Source organism: Zea mays, chromosome 5 (assembly GCF_902167145.1).
Source record: "Zea mays cultivar B73 chromosome 5, Zm-B73-REFERENCE-NAM-5.0, whole genome shotgun sequence".
In the NCBI taxonomy this organism is placed as follows: Eukaryota; Viridiplantae; Streptophyta; class Magnoliopsida; order Poales; family Poaceae; genus Zea; species Zea mays.
Genome location: NC_050100.1, coordinates 143,719,545 through 143,740,789, shown reverse-complemented (window position 1 = coordinate 143,740,789; position 21,245 = coordinate 143,719,545).

Sequence of the window (21,245 nt, the reverse complement as noted above, 5' to 3'; positions counted from 1 at the left end):
CAATCAGTCTTTGGTTTTGGTCCCTACCTCCCCACATGAACTCTGCTCGCATCGTTCTCTGTTAGCGTGTACCGCGCCATTTCGTTCCTAGCCGTCGTTCGACGAATCCGTCGTGGATGATGGTGCTAGCCACGACACCAAGGATGATGATCCCGACCATGCCGCCATGGATGTTGTACTCAGCCATGTCGCCATGGATGGCATACCCAACCATGGTACCATTTGTTTGTACCAAGCCATGCCACCACGGATGCTTGGTGAATGCCGCACATGCCACCATGGATGTTGAGAATGGAGGAACACCTAGATCATTATTGCAACATCCATGCACACCAAAATTGTCTTTCAACACAATAGTAAGTAACAAAAAAACTTTATAATAAATACTACATGTGATTTATATCACTGATTATTTTAAATGTTGCAGATTTCTTCTTTTATACCAAATTGCGAAGAACATTTGAAGCATGTGGTAGGGATGACATTCAATAACATTAACGATGTGCAAGCACATTTGATACTGTTTTTTGGTTCATATTGAACAACAGAAGAAGGAGAATGAGGAAATATTAGCGAAGATATTCTACTGTTCAAGGGAAGGCTATAGGAAGGAGAAGGGCACAAAATGCCTATTGAAACTGGAAAAAAGGAATACATACAATGTGATGGAAACCAAGTGTGGTTGTGAGGTTCATATTTATGTCAACGTGGTAGTGACAAGAAGTACCACATAACCTCAATGGTTGAAAACCATAACCATGGTCTTGCATAACTAGATAAGAAATATTTCCTTCGATCCAGTCGCCATGTAAGTGAAAGGGCAAGAATATCTTGTACAATTGTCATAAAGCTAGCATTGGCACCTCACATGCATATAGACTTCTCCATGTCAATGATGGGGGCTTTGAGAATGTTGGGTGTACATTGAGGGATATGTAGAGCTACTATCGTAACCCTAGGTCAAAAATCAATGATGTAGATGCCCATATGTTTATTGCACAACTTGAACAGAAGAAACATGTCAACTCTACATTTTGTTATGACTTCAAGGTGGATGCACAAGGCAGACTGATGTGTGTATTCTGGGTAGATGCAATGAGCAGAAAAAATTACAATCATTTTGGTGATGTGGTCTTTCTTCATTCAACATGTACCACAAACCATTACAACATGATCTTTGTGCCATTTACTGGAGTCAATCAACAGTTGAAAATGTTTTCCTAGGAGAAACATTCTTGTCTAATGAAAAGATCGAATCATATGTATGGTTGTTTAAGGGATTTCTTAAATGTATAGGTGTAGCCCTTCATCTATTAATAACTGATGAAGATGCGAGTATGAAGTCTACTATTTTTCAAATTTTCCAAGAAACAACTCATAGGCTTTGCATGTGGCATATCATGGATAAAGTACCTAAGAAGGTTGGGTCGTCTTTAAGAGAGGATCAAGATTGTTGGGTGTGTTTGGGGATCTAAAACTCTAGAGGAGTTTGAGAGTAATTGGCTTCTATAATCACAAGTTTTGAGCTAACAGGAAATGAATGGTTCTTCACAAGATATTTGATCTATGCATCATGGGTTCTGACATACTTTATGGACATACCTCTGGTTGGAGTTCTTAGGACTACATCACGCTCGTTTCATTCATAGAAAGTTGTCTTTTGTTGAATTTTGGCTAAGGTTTGATACTGATCTAGGGTGCCGGTGTCAAGTGGACTTGAAAGCAGACAATGGATGTCTACATACTAGCCCTACATTGAAGACACCATGGGCCATGGAGAAGTGATGCAACATGATATATACACATGTAGTATTTAAAAATTTCAATCCCAAGTTGTACTTGTTAGATATTAATGTATTGTTCCGGGGATTACAAAAAACGAAGAAATGCAAATTGTGACCACGGACAACCAATCTAGAAAAGAGCGAGTGGTTTATTTCAATAAGTCCGACATGTTTGGTATGTGCTCAAGTAAATTATTTGAGTCCTATGGTATCCCATGCTGCCATATCATACAAGTGTTTAGAGCTGAGAAGCAAGATGAGATACCACTGATTGATATTATGAAGAGATGGAAGAAAATGTGTAAACTGTACATACATTGTCTAGTTTTCATAGAAATTTCTTATAATGTCTTGATTGAAACTTATATTTTGTAGAGAACTATTTTTTGATGAAGAAGGTAACATACTAGATGAAAAACTTAAAGACCCTATAGAAGTTGGAAGGAGGAAAAAAATCAAATTCTCACAATTAGTTTGAAGATCTTATGCCACTGGCCAAACAATTTGACTTTTTATTTTTAAGTTTGTGCAACCTAGAGAATTCTATCTAGAAGAGTGTCCCTATCGCAAGCATTTCAAAAAAGATGAATATGGATCATTATTTGTGTCGGCGTTTCGACCCCGGGGGGGTCCCTGGACCGACGAGTAAATTGTCGCTGCGTGTCCCAGCCCAGATGGGTCGGCGCGAGACGGAACACAAGGGGGAAAACAGTGAGGGGAAACCGCGGCCTCGTGTTGTCCTGCGCCCAGGGCGGATGCGCTTGCAGTAGGGGGTTACAAGCGTTCGCGTGGGAGAGAGAGAGAGAGTGTGTGAGCCTGTGCGTCAGCCCGTCCTCCCACGCGGCCACCCTCTCGTACGAGAGCCCTGGACCTTCCTTTTATAGATGTAAGGAGAGGGCCCACGTGTACAATGGGGGGTGTAGCAATGTGCTAACGTGTCTAGCAAAGGGGAGCCAGAGCCCTATGTACATGCCGTCGTGGCTGTCGGAGAGGTGTTGCTGCCCTGTTCATGTGATGTCGTGGCCGTCGGAGGAGCGCTTGAGCCCTGTGGAAGTACAGCTGTCGGGGCTGTCGGATCCTTGCTGACGTCTCCTTGCTTCCGTAAGGGGCTGAGAACCGCCGTCGTCATGGAGCACGCGGGGTGCCATCATTACCTGTTTTACCGGGGCGAGCCAGATGGGACACCGGTCTTGTTCCCCGTAGCCTAAGCTAGCTAGGGGTAGGGTAATGATGGGCCCCCTGTGACGTGGTCGGTCCGAGCCCGAGGTCGGGAGAGGCGGCGACTCCTCTGAGGTCGAGGCTGAGTCTGAGCCTGGGGGTCGGGCGAGGCGGAGACCGTCTTCCGAGGTCGAGGTTGAGTCCGAGCCCGGGGGTCGGGCGAGGCAGAGACCGTCTTCCGGAGTCGAGGTTGAGTCCGAGCCCGGGGGTCGGGCGAGGCGGAGACCGTCTTCCGGAGTCGAGGTTGAGTCCGAGCCCGGGGGTAGGGCGAGGCGGAGACCGTCTTCCGGAGTCGAGGTTGAGTCCGAGCCCTGGGGTCGGGCGAGGCGGAGACCGTCTTCCAAGGTCGAGGTTGAGTCCGAGCCCGGGGGTCGGGCGAGGCGGAGACCGTCTTCTGAGGTCGAGGTTCAGTTCGAGCCCTGGGGTCGGGCGAGGCGGAGTTCGTCGTCCGAGGTCGAGGTTGAGTCCGAGCCCTAGGGTCGGGCGAGGCGGAGAACGTCTTCCGAGGTCGAGGTTGAGTCCGAGCCCTGGGGTCGAGCGAGGCGGAGTTCGTCGTCCGAGGTCGAGGTTGAGTCCGAGACCTGGGGTCGGGCGAGGCGGAGTCCGTCTTCCGAGGTTGAGGTTGAGTCCGAGCCCTGGGGTCGGGCGAGGCGGAGTCCGTCTTCCGAGGTCGAGGTTGAGTCTGAGCCCTGGGGTCGGGCGAGGCGGAGACCGTCTTCCGAGGCCGAGACGGGGGCCGAGCCCTAGGGTCGGGCGAGGCGGAGCTTCCTATGGCGCCCGAGGCTGGACTTAGCTGCTGTCGGCCTCACTCTGGCAAGTGGCATAGCAGTCGGAGCAGGGCAGGCGGCGCTGTTTTCCTGTCAGGTCAGTCAGTGGAGCGGCGAAGTGACTGCGGTCACTTCGGCCTTGTCGACTGAGGAGCGTGCGTCAGGATAAGGTGTCAGGCGATCCTTGCATTGAATGCTCCTACGATACGATCGGTTGGCGTGGCGATCTGGCCAAGGTTGCTTCTCCGCGAAGCCTGCCCGAGCGGGGCCTCGGGCGAGTCGAAGGTGCGCCCGTTGTTTGAGGAGACCCTTGGGCGAGGCGTGAATCTGCCTTGGTCTACTGTTCCTGCCCGAGGCTGGGCTCGGGCGAGGCGAGATCGTGTCCCTTGAGTGGACGGAGCCTTGACCGGAATCGCGCCCATCAGGCCTTTGCAGCTTTGTGCTGATGGGGGTTACCAGCTGAGATTAGGAGTCTTGGGGGTACCCCTAATTATGGTCCCCGACAGTAGCCCCCGAGCCTCGAAGGGAGTGTTAGTACTCGCTTGGAGGCTTTTGTCGCACTTTTTTGCAAGGGGACAGGCCTTTCTCGGTTGCATTTCGTTCCGGTGGGTGCGCGCGAGCACACCCGTCGGGTGTAGCCCCCGAGGCCTTGGAGGAGTGGTTTGACTCCTTCGAGGTCTTAATGCCTTTCGTGATGCCTCGGCCGGTCTGGTTGTTCCCTCATGCGAACTGGTCGTTGTCCGGGTGCATAGTCAGGTTCCAAGTTCTCGGGCTGGTATGTTGATGCTGTCAACTGTTTGGCCGGAGCCGGGTTTGCGAGAGCAGCCCCCGAGCCTCTACACAGGGCAAGAGGACGTTCAAGGACTGACTCGACTTCTTTCATACGCCCCTTCGTCGCCTTTCCGCAAGGAGGAGGGGGGGGGGAAGCGCCATGTTGCCCTCCGAGGGCGCCGAACATGGTGTCTCTAGTGAGTTGCTAACGGGTGATCCGAGTGGACGCCCGTGCCCCGTTCGATAAGGGTCGGCTAGTGGCCCAGAGGCGCGCTCCAAAAGTACCTGCAGGTGATTTGCCGGACCCGGTCCCGTTTGATAGGGTCCGAGGGCTCGATGCCTCCCTCTGATGGGATTCCGTTACAGAATCGCTCCTGCTGGTCTCGGAAATGTCCTAGGGTACCTCGGGAGCGTAGCTCGAGCCTCAGCCATGTATCGGACGTACCCAGAGTCATCCTTCACTCTGCGTGCTCTGAAGCGGCTGTCGAACCCTTCAGGGGCCAGCCTACGAACCCCTGATCAGTAGTGGGCGCGGAGCCCGAGTGGCCTGAGGCGGCTTTCAAACCCTTCCGAGGGGCCAGCCTTCGAACCCCTGACTAGTAGTGGGTGTGGAGCCCGAGTTCTCTGAGGCGGCTGTCGAACCCTTCCGAGGGGCTAGCCTTCGAACCTCTGATCAGTAGGAGGGCTCGGGGCCCGCTTCCTTCGCGGAGAAGGATCCCTTTCGGAGTATCCCCTTTCCCGGTCCCTGTAGCAAGAGAGAGAAAGGGGAAGAGGAAAAGGATACAAAATTGAACGACGTGGCGTACCTTTTTTGACGCGATCATCATGGCGGAGGTGAAGCGTCGCCTGCTTCGCCTGCCAAAGGTGTCGCCTGCCCTGCCGCAGAGTTAATGCGACGGGACGAGTGGTACGCGGGGAAGCCGTTGTGCATGCGCGAGCCGTTCGAGGAACAGGCGTTTCGCCTTTGAGTTTTGAATTTCGCGGCGGGTTCGGGCGAAGTGTTGAACGGGTCTCGCCCGGGTCTTTACTCTGCTGCTCGCCTCCCGCTTAGGTTTGTGCAACCTGAGGGAATAGCCAGAGAAAGAAAGCCGCGTGCCTTGTCCGTTCTGCCGCCACCTCCTTCGCTTGGTGATGGTCGATCGGGTAACCGTCGTTCCGTCGCGTGACCCGTGGCCTTTCTCCATCGTCACGGCGGACGATCTGGAGGCCCTTGTTGCCGATGGCTTGCTTCGTCCCCTCTCCGGTGACCCGCAGCCGGAGTGGATGGATCCTCCGAGCGGAGCCGCCCGTCCCCGCCGTCGGGGTATATGCTGAGTTTCGTCTCTTTCCATGAGCGGGGGTTCGGAGTGCCAGCAAGTCGCTTCATGCGGGCGATTCTGCATTTCTACGGGGTGGAGCTGCACAATCTCAACCCCAACTCCATCTTTCAAGCAGCCATCTTCGCGGTGGTTTGCGAAGGGTTTTTGGGGATTGAGCCCCACTGGGATCTGTGGACCCACCTCTTCTCCGCGGAGCATTTTGCCTTGACAACGGGGGAAAGGAGAGTTTGCATGGCGGTGCGGGTCGGTGGCTGCATCCTCTAGTTGAGGCAGGCGCGTGCGCAACAGTACATCCCCGCCATCCTTGTGTCTTCGAACAAGGGGTGGCAGCGCCAGTGGTTTTACCTTCGGAACGACGATGGGAGGCTCCCGTCGTTTTCTCAACGAGTGGTGACCGCCTCCGGCAGCAACTGGCGCTATGGGGCCCCGCGCGATAACAGAAGAATCTCCAGCCCCTTCTGGAGGCCTTGCAGGAGCTGCAAGACGGAGGGTTTACCGCCGCGGGGGTGGTCGCCACCATCCATCGCCGGAGGGTGCTCCCCTTGACGGAGCGGCGACTGCTGCTTTCGAAGATGACGCCGGGGGTCGGCTTGGAGGGTTCGCAGACGTCCTCGGTCCCCCTCCCCGCCGATGACCTCCACAAGCGGGTAGCCAGCACGGTAGGGAGGCTGGATGCTGGCGCCATTACCTAGCTCCCGATGCGTCCCGAGCGTGGGTGTATGTCCCTGGTGAGTGTCCGCTCCTTCTTCCTTCTTGTGTTAGATTGCCCTTGGTTCTCACAGCCGAGACTTTTCGTCCGTCTCCAGGAGGTGGGGTTTCACAAGCCTTCCCTGCCACCGGTCCTGGAGGACGCATTGGACCGAGCCGCGCGGAGGGTTGCTGCGAAGAAGAAGAAGAAGGAGAAGAAGGACGCGAAGAAGGCTTGGGCCCGCGAGCGGATGCGGGCTCAGGACACCTTGGAGAGGCGTCGTCGGCGGCAGGAAAGGGACAGGCTCCCGAGGGAGCCGTCGCCGGAGACGCCTGACGACGACGTCGACGACGATGACGACGAGGACGACGACATGGCGGCCCGCCTCGGCCTCAGCCCAGATCTAAGGCTGGGCCAGGGGTCGTCGAGCCAGCCCCCGAGTGGGCTGGCGCCGTCAGTATCCAGGGCCGGGGCATCAGGGTCCCGGTTTGAAGAACAGGGGCAGGCCGAGGGGGTACTTGACCCCTTGGCCGAGGTGATTGAGGTGACCCCGGGGAGTCAGGCTGACCCGCCTGTCCCTGAAGAGCCGTTGCCCGTGCCGGCAGCAAAGGAGGCTGATCCTCCGGTCGCCGCGTCTGCGCCTGGGCGGACCGTCCCTTCGGCGCCCCGGGCGCCCGAGGCAGGGATGGTGCCGAAGCCGGCAGCGGGGCAAACCTTGGTGGTGCCCACGGGGACAGAGGCTCGAGGGGCCTCCCCGCAGGCACGATTGGTCGTGGCCCAGAGTGGGTAAGTATCTGAGGATACCTCTGTTCCGGCTCCTCCTTTGTGTGTCATGATCTTGCTCTTCCCTTTCTTTCCAGCAAACGGAGGCACGGTTCGACCGGTCTGGCTCCCCGGAAGGCCCTTAAGACGGTGCCGGCTTCTGCAGCCGGTGCCGTACCGGGCCTCGCCGGCTGGCTGGCCTCTACGCAAGGTGCCCCCAAGCAGGGGGCTCAGGCGGCACAAGTTGTCGTGGGGCGAGCTCCCGAGGCTGACCCCTCCGTCGAGGCGGCCGTCGTGCCGAGGGAGACTGCTGGCGCGGCCGCAGCCTCGAGCCCACTAGACGTGTTGCCGGCGCTGGCACCGGCTTCTGCCGAGGCTGTTGTCGTTCTGGCCGTGGAGCCACCCGTTGCCGCCGATGCTGAGATGGCCGAGGCGCCGCTACTCAAGGCCGGAGATCAGGAACCTGCCACCTTAGCCGAGGAGGTACTCGATGCGCCGACTGCAGGGGGTGCCAATGCCTTGGAGGAGGGGGGCGCAGAACCGCGGCCCATCGTGGGGAGCGGCAACCTTGTCCTCGCGCGGCGCAGTCCCAACGAGCGGCGTCAGTCGCTCCGGTTTTGGACCCGTGGTGCTTCGAAAACCCTCTTCGTCCTTGACGATGAGCGAGAGGAGCAGTCTTGGGACGAGCTTCATGAGTGTGCCGAGGCAACAGCGGGGTCGCTTCGGTCGACCCTGGAGGTCCTTTGCAGGGACGTTCCTAGGATCCTCCAGGTAAGGATTCCGGGCATACTTTTCACGTGATCAAGGCATTCTTTGTGACGCCTCGCTTCCCTTCCTCAAGATCTGATGGATCTGAGCACCGCCAAGTCGTCGTTCATCCGCCGCGAGGCCGACGTCTGGGGTTCGCTGCGGTTCCTGAGGACCACGCTTGCCGAGGCTACCGAGCGCCTCTCCCAATGGAGCGCCGAGGCTGCGGACCTTCGGTTGCTCTGTGACGAGCTGGGGGCAGAGGCAGCGGCGGCACGCGTAGAGGCGCAGCGGCGGTAGTTGGAGCTTGGCCAGGTCATCGGTGAGCGGGACCAATCTCGGGGCCGGGCCGCCGAGGCTGAAAGCCGGGTTGAGGCCCTTGGAGGCCAGCTAGCCGAGGCGTCTGCTCGGGCCGGAGCCCTTGCGAAGGACCTGGCCGTGGCCGTCAGGTCTGCTCAGTCCGCTCAAGCCGCAGCCTCGGAGCAGCGTGCCCGGGCCGAAGGTATGTCTTGGCTGTTTTGAGATTTTGATTCAGCTTCATTCTTCAACTTGTGTTTGAAGACTTCTGCTTTGGCTGTTTGCAGGGCTCGAGTCTGCCCTCAACGAGTCTGCCAAGGCACTTGCCCAGGCGGCTGAGCAGAAGGAGGCCGACCGCGTGGCCATGTTCGAGGCTGTCTCGGCCTTCTGCCAGATCTTTGGTCTTGACGACATCCCCTCGGGAAGTTCCCCCCAGAGTCGCATGCAGGCCTTGGGTGACCACGCACGCGGCAGACTCCGCGAGGCGCTGCATCACGGTGTTAGGCGGGCCTTCGCCGTGCTCGCTTCCCACTACGATGTGGATCTAGAGCGGGTCAGCGAAGGGTACTGCCTTCCCGACGAAGATGAAGCTGCCCTGGCCGAAGTTCAGAGGCTTGATGCGGCCGCCGCGGGCCCAAGTGCGGTGCTGGCGTCCACCTTCGAGGCGGAGATCCTTCCGCTTGCGCCACCGTCTGAGGGTAGGGTGGATCTCGTCGAGGGTGGAAACGAAGCCGAGGGTGCAGCTCCTCCCCCAGGCGATGCCTGATTCTGCCGAAGCAGTTTATTTTGAATATGTATGTGTCTTTTGCGGCTGCTGAGGCCTGAACACTTGGTCGTCGTGATATAAAACTATGTCTCTTTTCCTCCTGTTTCGCGTATCCGGACTTGTTCGTCAGTAACAGAATCGTTTATCCGAGCGAGAGTTACTTATCGCAGAAGGTGATGAGTGAGGTATCCGTATCCCGGAGGCGTAGGAGTCCTTCGGCTCGGTCGGCCTTGCTGCTTACGTGTACTCCGTCGTTTTCAGGACCCCACTATCGAAGTAGTCGAAAAGCACGAAAGATGTTCTGGCAGAAAGACTTTTTCTGAGGAAAATTTTGACGCAGAGGGGGTTCCCCCCTTCTAGCCCCCGAGGGAGGGTTGGGCTTTGCCGAGGCAAGGCTGACCCTTCCTTGATGGTTAGACTTTATTTGCGTATGTAAACGAGGTGTATGAACAACTTGAAAACATCTTAAGGGTAGAAGCGATGTAGCTGTCGGATGTTCCAAGCGTTGTTGTAGACCTCGCCTTGACTGTTGGTCAGCTTGTATGTTCCGGGCTTCAAAATCTTGGCGATGATGAACGGCCCTTCCCAGGGAGGCGTGAGCTTGTGGCGCCCTCGGGCGTCTTGTCGTAGCCGAAGCACCAAGTCGCCCACCTGGAGGTCTCGGGACCGAACCCCTCGGGCGTGGTAGCGTCGCAGAGACTGCAGATACCTTGCCGAGTGTAGTAAGGCCATGTCCCGAGCCTCTTCCAGCTGGTCCAGTGAGTCTTCTCGGTTGTTCCGGTTGCTTCGGTCGTCATACGCTCTCGTCCTCGGGGAACCGTATTCTAAGTCTGTGGGCAAGATAGCCTCGGCCCCATATACTAGAAAGAACGACGTGAAGCCCGTGGCTCGGCTTGGCGTCGTCCTCAGACTCCAGACCACCGAGGGGATTTCCTTCATCCATCGCCTGTCGAACTTGTTGAGGTCGGTGTAGATCCTCGGCTTGACTCCTTGCAGAATCATGTCGTTGGCACGCTCTACCTGCCCATTCGTCATGGGGTGAGCTACGACGGCCCAGTCCACCCGAATGTGGTGGTCCTCGCAGAAGTCCAGGAACTTTCTGCTAGTGAATTGGGTGCCGTTGTCGGTGATGATGGAGTTCCGGACCCCAAAGCGATGGATGATGTTGGTGAAGAACGCCACCGCTTGTTCGGACCTGATGTTGTTTAGGGGTCGGACCTCGATCCACTTGGAGAATTTGTCGATAGTGACCAGCAGGTGCGTGTAGCCCCCGGGTGCCTTCTGCAAGGGACCGACGAGGTCCAGACTCCACACAACAAACGGCCAGGTGATGGGTATTGTTTGCAAAGCCTGAGCGGGCAGGTGCGTCTACCTTGCGTAGAATTGACACCCTTGGCAGGTGTGTACAATCCTAGTGGCGTCGGCCACCGCGGTTGGCCAGTAGAAACCCTGTCGGAAGGCGTTTCCAACGAGGGCCCGAGGTGCTGCGTGGTGACCGCAAGCCCCCGAGTGTATTTCTTGCAATAGCTCCTGACCTTCGGTGATGGATATGCATCGCTGGAGGATGCCTGAGGGGCTGCGGTGGTAGAGCTCCTTTCCGACACCCAGCAAGACAAACGACTTGGCGCGCCGCGCCAGTCGCTGAGCCTCGACTCTGTCAAGGGGTAGCTCTCCTCGGTGGAGATATTGCAGGTACGGGGTCTGCCAGTTTCGATTAGGCGTGACCCCATTCCGCTCTTCTTCGACGCGTAGTGCCTCACCCTCAAGGGCCGAGGGTGCCTCGGGCAGGGCCGAGACCTTCTCGGGCCCGGGCGTGTCATCGGTCTTGACTGAGGGTTGATGTAGGTCTCGGGAGAAGATGTCCGGAGGAACCGTTGTCCGCCCCGAGGCTATCTTAGCCAGCTCGTCCACAGTCTCGTTGTATTGTCGAGCGATGTGGTTGAGCTCGAGCCCGTAGAACTTGTCCTTCAAGCGCCGAACCTCATCGCAGTAGGCTTCCATCTTCGGGTCGCGACAATGGGAGTTCTTCATGACTTGGTCGATGACAAGCTGCGAGTCGCCACGAGCGTCGAGGCGCGAGACCCCTAGCTCAATGGCGATGCGCAACCCGTTAACCAGAGCCTTGTACTCGACCACGTTGTTGGACGCCGGGAAATGGAGGCGCAGCACGTAGCGGAGGTGCTTCCCGAGGGGTGAGATGAAGAGCAGGCCCACGCCCGCTCCTGTTTTCATCAGCGACTCGTCGAAAAACATGGTCCAGAGTTCCGGTTAGATCGGAGCTGCTGGAAGCTGGGTGTCGACCCATTCAGCCACAAAGTCCGCTAAGACTTGGGACTTGATGGCCTTCCGAGGAGCGAACGAGATTGTCTCGCCCATGATCTCCACTGCCCACTTTGCAATCCTACCCGAGGCCTCTCGACACTGGATGATCTCTCCCAGGGGGAAGGATGACACCACAGTCACCGGATGAGACTCGAAGTAGTGTCGCAGCTTTCGCCGCGTCAGAATTACCGCGTACAGTAGCTTCTGAATTTGCGGGTAGCGGATTTTGGTCTCGGACAATACCTCACTGATGAAGTAGACCGGCCTCTGGACGGGCAATGCATGCCCTTCTTCTCGTCTCTCGACCACGATCGCGGCGCTGACCACCTGAGAGGTAGCGGCGACGTAGATCAAGAGGGCTTCTCCGGCAGCGGGGGGCACCAAGATGGGCGTGCTTGTAAGGAGCACCTTTAGGTTTCCGAGGGCTTCCTCGGCCTCGGGGGTCTAAGTGAAGCGCTCGGTCTTCCTTAAGAGGCGGTACAGAGGTAGGCCTCTTTCGCCGAGGCGCAAGATGAAGCGGCTCAGAGCCGCGAGGCATCCCATGACCCTCTGTACGCCTTTCAAGTCCTTGACGGGCCCCATGTTGGTGATGACCGCGATTTTCTCCGGGTTGGCCTCAATGCCCCGCTTGGAGACGATGAACCCAAGGAGCATGCCTCGGGGGACTCCGAAGACACACTTCTCGAGATTGAGTTTTACGCCTTTCGCCTTGAGACACTTGAATGTCGTTTCAAGGTCGGAGAGGAGGTCGGAGGCTTTCCTCGTCTTGACTACGATGTCATCGATGTAAGCCTCGACCGTTCGACCAATGTGCTCCCCGAACACGTGGTTCATGCACCTTTGGTATGTCGCACTCGCATTCCTCAAACCGAATGGCATAGTAATGTAGCAGTACATGCCAAAGGGTGTGATGAAAGAAGTCGCGAGCGGGTCGGACTCTTTCATCCTGATTTGGTGATACCCTGAGTAGGCATCAAGGAACGACAGGGTTTCGCATCCAGCAGTGGAATCTACAATTTGATCGATGCGAGGCAGAGGGTAGGGAACATTCGGACATGCTTTGTTTAGACCAGTGTAGTCTACACACATCCGCCATTTCCCACCTTTCTTTTTCACAAGCACAGGGTTGGCTAACCATTCCGGATGGAATACCTCCTTGATGAACCCTACAACCATCAACTTGTGGATCTCCTCGCCTATGGCTCTGCGCTTTTTTTCGTCGAATCGGCGTAGAGGCTGCTTCACGGGTCGGGCTCCAGCTCGGATATCCAGCGAGTGCTCGGCGACATCCCTCGGTATGCCAGGCATGTCCGAGGGACTCCACGCAAAAACCTCGGCGTTCGCGCGGAGAAAGTCGACGAGCACTGCTTCCTATTTGGGGTCGAGCTCGGAGCCGATCTGGATCTGCTTGGAGGCGTCGTTGCTGGGGTCGAGAGGGACGAACTTAACCGTCTCAGCTGGCTCGAAGTTGTCGGTGTGGCGCTTCGCATCTGGCGCCTCCTTGGAGAGGCTCTCCAGGTCGACGATGAGGGCCTCAGATTCGGCGAGGGCCTCGGCGTACTCCACGCACTCCACGTCGCATTCGTACGCGTGTCGGTACGTGGAGCCGACGGTGATGACCCCGTTGGGGCCCGGCATCTTGAGCTTGAGGTAGGTGTAGTTGGGGACGGCCATGAACTTGGCGTAGCATGGTCTCCCCAGCATAGCGTGGTAGGTTGCTCGGAACCCGACCACCTCGAACGTGAGGGTTTCCTTTCGGAAGTTGGAGGGAGTCCTGAAGCAGGCGGGTAGATCGAGTTGCCCAAGGGGGTGGACGCGCTTCCCGGGGATGATCCCGTGAAAGGGCGCCGCGCCAGCCCAGACCGAGGACAAATCGATCTACATGAGCCCGAGGGTCTCGGCATAGATGATGTTGAGGCTGCTGCCTCCGTCCATGAGGACCTTAGTAAGCCTGACGTTGCCTATGACGGGATCGACAACGAGCGGGTACTTTCCCGGGCTCGGCACGCGGTCGGGGTGGTGGCCTTGGTCGAAGGTGATGGGCTTGTCGGACCAGTCTAGGTAGACTGGCGCCGCCACCTTCACCGAGCAGACCTCCCAGCGCTCTTGCTTGCGGTGTCGAGCCGAGGCGTTCGCCACTTGCCCACCGTAGATCATGAAACAGTCATGGACCTCGGGGAACTCTTCTGCCTTGTGGCCCTCTTTCTTGTCGTTGTCGTGGGCTCTGCCACCTTCCGCCGGTGGCCCGGCCTTGTGGAAGTAGCGCCGAAGCATGACACACTCCTCGAGGGTGTGCTTGGCGGGACCCTGATGATAGGGGCACGACTCCTTGAGCATCTTATCGAACAGGTTGGCGCCTCCGGGAGGCTTCCGAGGGTTCCTGTGCTCGGCGGCGGCGACAAGGTCTGCGTCGGCGGCGTCGCGTTTCGCTTGCGACTTCTTCTTGCCCTTCTTCCTCGCGCCGCGCTGAGCGGACGCCTCGGGGACGTCTTCCGGCTGGCGCCCCTAAGGCTGCTTGTCCTTCCGGAAGATGGCCTCGACCGCCTCCTGACCAGAGGCAAACTTGGTGGCGATGTCCATCAGCTCGCTTGCCCTGGTGGGAGTCTTGCGACCCAACTTGCTCACTAGGTCGCGGCAAGTGGTGCCGGTGAGGAACGCGCCGATGACATCCGAGTCGGTGATGTTGGGCAGCTCGGTGCGCTGCTTCGAAAATTGCCGGATGTAGTCCCACAGGGATTCTCTCGGCTGCTGGCGGCAGCTTCGGAGATCCCAGGAGTTCCCAGAGCGCACGTATGTGCCCTGGAAGTTGACGGCGAAGGCTTTGACCAGGTCGTCCCAGTTGGAGATCTGCGCAGGGGGCAGATGCTCCAGCTAGGCTCGGGCGGCGTCGGAGAGGAACATGGGGAGGTTGCGTATGATGAGGTTGTCATCGTCCATTCCACCCAGCTGGCAGGCCAGCCGGTAGTCTGCGAGCCACAGTTCTGGCCTTGTCTCCCCCGAGTACTTAGTAATGGTAGTCGGGGTTCGGAATCGGGTTGGGAACGGCGCCCGTCGTATGGCCCGGCTGAAAGCTTGCGGACCGAGTGGTTCGGGCGAGGGGCTCCGATCCTCCCCGATGTCGTAGCGTCCCCCACGCCTGGGGTGGTAGCCTCAGCGCACCTTATCGTCGAGGTGGGCTCGACGGTCGTGGCGGTGGTGCTCGTTGCCGAGGCGACCCGGGGCCGCAGGCGCTGTGTCCCGCGTGCGCCCAGTGTGGACCGAGGTTTCCCGCATGAATCGGGAAGTCGCGGTGCGATGCTCCGGGGGTACCCGTGCCTTCGGGAGGCAGAGCTTTCGGCCCGTCGGACCGCGGCATCTTCCAGGAGATTCTTGAGCTCTCCCTGGATACGCCGCCCCTCGGTGGTGGATGGTTCCGGCATCGCTCGGAGTAGTATTGTTGCTGCAGCCAGGTTCTGGCCGACCCCACTGGAAGCCAGGGGTAGCCTTGCCCTGGCATCGTTGGCGATGCGGTGCTGGATGTCCTGGGCCAGATGACGTGCTTCTCCGGCCGGTGCTCGGCCTGCCCCCTCCTGCTCGATATTCTGCCGGAGCTGCACAAGTGGTCCTGCTTCCTCGTCGAGCCTGGCCTGCATCTCACGGATTTGCTCGAGCTGTGCGTCCTGACCCCCCGGAGGGACTGGGACCACAGCTAGCTCCCGAAGGATGTCAACGTGAGGCGTAGGCCTAGGGGGATCGCCGTTCTCTGGCATACCAAAGTGGTTGCCTTCGCCGAGACCCCCTAGATCGACGTGGAAACATTCGCGACTTGGGCCACAGTCCTTGTCGCCGAGGCTATGGCTACCATCGGAGCAATCGGAGAGGCAGTAGTCACATGCGGTCATGAAGTCCCGCATGGCACTGGGTTACCGAGCCCGGAGAAATCCCAACCATAGTCGGTCTCGTCATCTTCCTTGGAACCCGGGGGACCCGTAGGTCGAGATGGCCGTCAGTCGGTCCCAGGTTGACCACATATGATACCCCGGAAGGTTCGGATATGCCTTTATGAAAGCATCCACCGAAGCGGGGTCGCTTGGTGGGTCGAAGCCGAATTTAAAAGGCATAGGATGAAAAACGGACGGTACCTCTTGATCGACGGATGGTGACGAAGTCGCGTCGGGGACAGACTGCACCGTCATCTCAGGTACGAGGCTAACGCCCAGCAAGTCCTTCGCGAGCGTGCTGGCGTCGTCCGTCTGCTTGGGGTTGGTGTGTTGCGGGGAAACGACGCTCATCTTCGTCTCAGACGCGGGGTCAACGCCCGACGTGTCCCCCGCTGGGGCGCCGGCGCTGTCGACTTGCTCGACAGCCGACGAGGTGCCGCCTCCTGCTTGGCCATGGTTGCCCCGCCTCCTCCTCCGTCGGCGGGGAAGGTGACGAGATAGACCCGAATGTTGCTCTTCCGGCACGTGGGGAAGACGTCGTCGATTCCGCGTCGGAGGGCGGGCTGACGGCCGCAATTGTCGTTGTCGCGCGACGTAGGAAGGAGTACCATGTCGTAGCTGCCGTCGAGGGACATGAACTCAAGACTCCCGAAACGGAGCATCATCCCGGGTTGGAGAGGTTGCTGGAGACTACCCATCTGGAGCTTAACGGGAAGCTGTTCGTCAACACACAGCATGCCCCTACCTTGCGCGCCAACTGTCGGCGTTTCGACCCCGGGGGGTCCCTAGATCGACGAGTAAATTGTCGCTGCGTGTCCCAGCCCAGATGGGTCGGCGCGAGACGGAACACAAGGGGGAAAACAGTGAGGGGAAACCGCGGCCTCGTGTTGTCCTACGCCCAGGGCAGATGCGCTTGCAGCAGCGGGTTACAAGCGTTCACGTGGGAGAGAGAGAGAGCGTGAGCCTGTGTGTCAGCCCGTCCTCCCGCGCGGCCACCCTCTCGTACGAGAGCCCTGAACCTTCCTTTTATAGATGTAAGGAGAGGGCCCAGGTGTACAATGGGGGGTGTAGCAATGTGCTAACGTGTCTAGCAAAGGGGAGCCAGAGCCCTATGTACATGCCGTCGTGGCTGTCGGAGAGGTGTTGCTGCCCTGTTCATGTGATGTCGTGGCTGTCGGAGGAGCGCTTGAGCCCTGTGGAAGTACAGCTGTCGGGGCTGTCGGATCCTTGCTGACGTCTCCTTGCTTCCATAAGGGGCTGAGAACCGCTGTCGTCATGGAGCACGCGGGGTGCCATCATTACCTGTTTTACCGGGGCGAGCTAGATGGGACGCTGGTCTTGTTCCCCGTAGCCTGAGCTAGCTAGGGGTAGGGTAATGATGGGCCCCCCTGTGATGTGGTCGGTCTAAGCCCGAGGTCGGGCGAGGCGGCGACTCCTTCGAGGTCGAGGCTGAGTCCGAGCCCGGGGGTCGGGCGAGGCGGAGACCGTCTTCCGAGGTCAAGGTTGAGTCCGAGCCCGGGGGTCGGGCGAGGCGGAGACCGTCTTCCGGAGTCGAGGTTGATTCCGAGCCTGGGGGTCGGGCGAGGCGGAGACCGTCTTCCGGAGTCGAGGTTGAGTCCGAGCCCGGAGGTAGGGCGAGGCTGAGACCGTCTTCCGGAGACGAGGTTGAGTCCGAGCCCTGGGGTCGGGCGAGGCGGAGACCGTCTTCCGAGGTCGAGGTTGAGTCCGAGCCCGGGGGTTGGGCGAGGCGGAGACCGTCTTCTCAGGTCGAGGTTGAGTCCGAGCCCTGGGGTCGGGCGAGGCGGAGTTCGTCGTCCGAGGTCGAGGTTGAGTCCAAGCCCTGGGGTTGGGCGAGGCGGAGTCCGTCTTCCGAGGTCAAGGTTGAGTTTGAGCCCTGGGGTCGGGCGAGGCAGAGTTCGTCGTCCGAGGTCGAGGTTGAGTCCGAGCCCTGGGGTCGGGCGAGGCGAAGTCCGTCTTCCGAGGTCGAGGTTGAGTCCGAGCCCTGGGGTCGGGCGAGGCGGAGACCGTCTTCCGAGGCCGAGACGGGGGCCGAGCCCTGGGGTCGAGCGAGGCGGAGCTTCCTATGGCGCCCGAGGCTGGACTTAGCTGCTGTCGGCCTCACTCTGGCGAGTGGCACAGCAGTCGGAGCAGGGCAGGCGGCACCGTTTTCCTGTCAGGTCAGTCAGTGGAGCGGCGAAGTGACTGCGGTCACTTCGGCCTTGTCGACTGAGGAGCGTGCGTCAGGATAAGGTGTCAGGCGATCCTTGCATTGAATGCTCCTGCGATACAGTCGGTTGGCGTGGCGATCTGGCCAAGGTTGCTTCTCCGCGAAGCCTGCCTGAGCTGGGCCTCGAGCGAGTCGAAGGTGCGCCCGTTGCTTGAGGAGACCCTTGGGCGAGGCGTGAATCTGTCTTGGTCTACTGTTCCTGCCCGAGGCTGGGCTCGGGCGAGGCGAGATCGTGTCCCTTGAGTGGACGGAGCCTTGACCGGAATCGCGCCCATCAGGCCTTTGCAGCTTTGTGCTGATGGGGGTTACCAGCTGAGATTAGGAGTCTTGGGGGTACCCGTAATTATGGTCCCCGACAATTTGGTACTAAAATTCCAAATGATGTTGATATGCATCCTCCTAATGATATCAAGTCGAAGGGGAGACACAAAATAATTAATAAGGGCAAGGAGATGAAGACTACAAGCAAGGGTACACGCATGTGTAGGAAATGCAAGAAAGTAGGTCAACATGATGCGCACAATTGCTCAAACAATGTTGCAAGCTCCGTTCTTTAGTAATCTTTTTTCTCATTTTCAATTTTTACCAAACAATTTTGCAATCACTTTTACCAGATTTAGTTTTAACTAGATAATGTTGCACTCTATAGTTTTATCAGTTCTCAATTTTAGCAAGCTCTATTCTTAGATTTAGCAAAAATGGAGAGATTGTTTCATGCACATATTTCATGAATTCAACAATGTTCAAAATCTGCAAATTCTGCAATACACTAATTGTTATCTATCGTTTATGTTTGCAATATACAGAAGATGCAAATTCCGCAATATACAGATTCTGCAATATACAAATTGTTATCTATCGTTTATGTTTGCAATATACAGAAGATCCAAATTTTGCAATATATAGATTCTGCAATATACATTTCATGATCTATCGTTTATGTTTGCTGCAAATTCTGCAATATACAGCTGCAATTTTGTGGGAGGAACTATTATGATTTGCTAGTGTGACATAGTTGTTGTTGGGGGCCTACTCTTGCTGAAGGTGTGATATCCTGACCCCTATGATGGTGATATCCTGGCCCAAGGCTTAATAGAATTAATAGAGTATCCATACCAATAAGGTGCATCTTCTTTTTCGGAAGCCTATCTCGAAAGAACCTTCAAGTTAAGCGTGCTTGACTTGGAGCAATTTAGGGTGGTGACATCAATCTCTTCTTTAATTGATCAAAACTATCTTGGCACTTCTCGTCCCACTTGAACTCTCTTCCCTTCTCCAGAAGCGAGGTCATAGGCTTAGCAATCTTAGAAAATCCTTCAATAAATCTCCGATAATAGCCAACAAGTCCCAAGAAACTCTGGACCTCAGTAACTGTAGTGGGTATGCTCCACGCCATTATCTCCTTGACCTTAGCAGGATCCACTGATATTCCTCCATTAGAAATGATATGTTCAAGTAATGGCACCTCATCAATCCAGAAATCGCATTTACTGTACTTGGCATAGAGTTGATTATCTCGTAGCTTCTGTAGCACCAATCTCAGATGTTCCTCATGATCACTATCACTCTTGGAATAAATAAGAATATCGTCGATGAAAACTACGACGAATCCGTCCAAATACTCCATAAACACTGTAGGAAACGGGTGACGCCTAAGAGGGGGGTGAATTAGGACTTCTAAAACTTTCGCTAAACTAGGCCACAAATAAATCCTTAGAGCAAAACCTATGCAAATAATCAAACTAGAATGTGCAAACTAGGTTTTGTCTAAGTGTTGCTATCTCTACCGTAATGTCTAAGTTTCAATCTACACTATATAAGCATGAATACAAGATTGAAACTTAAATGCATAATATAAATGCGGAAACTTAAAGAGCAAAGTAGAGAAGCAAACTCTCGTGGATGACGCCAGTATTTTTACCGAGGTATCCAGAACCGCGCAAGGTCCCGACTAATCCTCGTTGGTGCCTCTACGCAAATGGAAGCCCATGCGAGGGCCAAGCACCTCGGTCGAGTAACTCCGTAGAGAGCCACGGGCCTTCTCCACGTGCAAGTGGTGCTCCGCTTCCGGCTCCTCTTGAACGCTCCCCGCCGTCTCCACTATCGAGCTTCCGGCCAAAATGCCGCAGGCCTCGTTCCCTCTGGTACACGGTGGCGGTCGTGACAAAAACACGGTTGTCACGGTCTCGCAAGACTCTCGCCCACTCGATACAATTACAACGGCCTGCGCAAGAGCCGATGGGTTGTGTGGTTTGTCTAAACTCACTCAACTAACTAGGATTCACCTAGAGCAAGCGCTAATGCGATCTAACTAACCTAAGCACTTCGCAAAGCACCTACGCTAATCACCAAGTGATTCTATTAAGCACTTGGAAATGTCTACAATATGCCTTGGTATGTTGCTTGGGCTCCCACACCTCCAAATGGCTGGTTGGATGAAGTATATATAGGCCCCAACTCAAATATAGCCGTTGGAAAGCAGTTCTGCAGCTTTCTGCGGCGCACCGGACAGGTGCACCGGACTGTCCGGTGGTGCACCGGACATGCCACGTGTACTAGCCGTTAAAAGTAGCCGTTGGAGCTTCCGAAGATGGCGCACCGGACGGTCCGGTGTGCACCAGACAGCCCATGCTCGCTTGTCGTATTTTGGCCATAACTTTTAGCTCCAAAATCCGATTTCGATGATCTTGTACTTTTTGGAAATCTTGTGAAATTCTCTACATCCCAGAGTTGAAGCCATACCAGTTTGAGAAAATTTGGCACACCGAACAGTCCAGTGTGCACCGGACATCCCATATGCTGCTCTTGTTTTTTTCAGCAATTCCGACTTCGTATTGTGGGCATAACTTTTAGCTCCGAACTCCGATTTTGATGATCTTGTTCTTTTTAGAAAGCTTATAAAATTATCTACATCTCAGAGTTGAAGCCATGTCAGTTTGAGTAGATTTGATTTTGTGAAACACTTCCAATTCAGTCAGCCCTTCCTCTCAACTTTGTCAAGTTCACTTTTGTTTTGCATCTTTGTATCTCACTTCTACTTCTTGATGTGTTGGACTCTTAGCATGTATAAAGTGTCTTCAATATGACTTTGTAATGTCTTATATGGGTATTATAATGTCTTCTTTGAGGTGTTGCATCCTCAGAGCCTTAGTCCAATCCACTTCGCATCCTGTGAACTACAACACACAAACACTTGGAATATACATTAGTTCACAGGTTGTGTTAATCATCAAACACCAAAATCTATTAAGCCAAATGGCCCGGGGTCCATTTTCCTTACAATCTCCCCCTTTTTGGTGATTGATAACAACACAACCAAAGCAAGCAAATATTACAAACATTTGAATATAAATATACAATCTACTTGCTAGGATGCATGTTTGTCCCCGTAATGTGAGATTATGGACTTAAGCCTCCCCCTAACTCCATAATTCACTTACTTCCTATTTTAGACCAAAATGCAAAAACCACTTGAAAGATCAAAATTTTAATTTGGTGGTGTTTGATAACATTTTCATTGCTTTGGTCCCTACAACTTCTCCCCCTTGGGCATCAACCACCGAAAAGGAAGATATTAAAAGCATATGGAAAGCAAATAAGACTTGCCCTCTCTAAAGAATTATCAATTAATATCAATAGAAGCACTAAAAGGTTACT